Source organism: Cinclus cinclus, chromosome 7, assembly GCF_963662255.1.
Source record: "Cinclus cinclus chromosome 7, bCinCin1.1, whole genome shotgun sequence".
NCBI classification, from domain to species: Eukaryota; Metazoa; Chordata; class Aves; order Passeriformes; family Cinclidae; genus Cinclus; species Cinclus cinclus.
Window position 1 is genome coordinate 4,225,702 of NC_085052.1, and position 1,842 is coordinate 4,227,543.

The following is a 1,842-nucleotide window of genomic DNA, read 5'->3' on the forward strand; positions in this document are numbered from 1 at the left end:
CACAAATATTCAATTATATGCTGTGTTTGAAGTGCACATATGTGCTGCCATGTGGATTCTATATGGGTGCATTCATCATCTGGGACCCCAACATGTAGGACACTGACTACCCTGATGTGTTGGCTACCACTGGACTAGAGGAGTTTTCACCAGCCTGGAGAGAGAATATTTAGCAAAGCCAACTCTATAAACAATGTACATTTTTATATTACTTTAAAACTATCTGTTGTTAGAGGCATATTTGTTGGAGAATCTGCTAGTGTTACACAAGAAACAAAAACAAGAAAAAAACGTTGCAGGAACATTACATGAATTAGGTAATGAGGATGAGAAGTTTGCATGCACAGGATCCCCTGGTGGCACTGGCAGAAGGATATCAGTGGATTTGCAAGGGAGTGTATTAGCTCCAGCTACTGTTGGGGATAAAAATCCTGCTCTGTGTGGACAGCCTGAGAGGTGGGAATATGCCCTCACTAATATCATGTTTGATAAGACCTGTGACAGTGGCTCTCAAACTCACAGTCCACATGTTTGAAGTGATTTCTGGACAGAGAAGATCCTAACAGGGACAAGTATCATTTATTCAGATATTAGGAAACTTTCCAACACATCCCACCATGCTTCTCCTCATGCATGCAAGGCTTTAAATCTAAATTAGCTGGATGGTAATAAAAAGTAACAACTCAGTATTTTCCATCTGAACATCAACATCCCAGCTCAGTTTTCAGTATCACTAATTGCACCTCAAATATTTATGGAGGGAACAAATAATGGGGGCATTAAAAACCTGAGCCTGGAAACAGCCTTGAATGTTATTTCTTTCTGCTGTATGAGTGCATGGAAAAGGAAAGCAGGTTTTTGCTTTTAATTCATTAGTTCAAGTCAAGTTCATTCCAGAACTTTACACCTGAAAGAGGAAGGAGTGGAAAGACAGCAGCTGTGGCAACACTTCTGATGTTTTTCCATCCCTGCATAGAGGATGTAACAGCAGCTGCTTGAGAAAGAAAGGTTTTGTCTCTCCCAGCACCAGGCTGGCACACTGCTCAGTCAGGAAAGTCTCACCTGGAAAGGGGAAAAGTGTTTTTTGAATACAAAAAGCCTATTTCACCCTGTTTGAAATACCACCCGACCCACCAGTATTTGTGTTTGGTTCCCAAAGGGATGAAAGTGGCTGCGCAGACCATTGACTCTGCAACCAAATTATATTACACTCCTAACAGGAATTAGACTATGGGAAATTAGACTAATTTAAAAAATACAGTAATTTCCATTATAATCTAATAATAATAATAATAATTGGGACAGGGATATGTGCCATACTTGCTTTATCTAGGGCACTGTTATTAAACACCAAAGGGTTAGATGTAACAATGTACTTAATCAAATACAAACCATATGGTTCATACACCTCACACTCTTTAAAATAAACATGTATTTAGTTCAGAAAATGCTTATTAGTCTTTAAATCCTTTATCCCAATATAAAGGATCAGAAAATGTTATCATTGGCTTTGTAGTTTATTCATTTTAATTTCCTTTACTAGGCTCTTTAGAAAAACGATGGGAAAAAATAAATTCATTAAGCAGCTTTGATAACATTGATTTGCTCAGCTCATAGGTTTGATTTGCTCATGGCTATGTTGGTGAATCCTCTTTTACCATTAAATCTCAACATTGGCCCAAGGCAAAATATAACAACAAAGGTGATTGGAAGTGAGGTTCTTTACCTGCATCCACCTGACTATGAAGGATTATCATCACCATCCAAGGCAAGATCCTGATGGCAGCCATCTCCTCGGAGTTCCTGATGCAGGAGGACACAAGAATTTATAGGCAGAGTCAC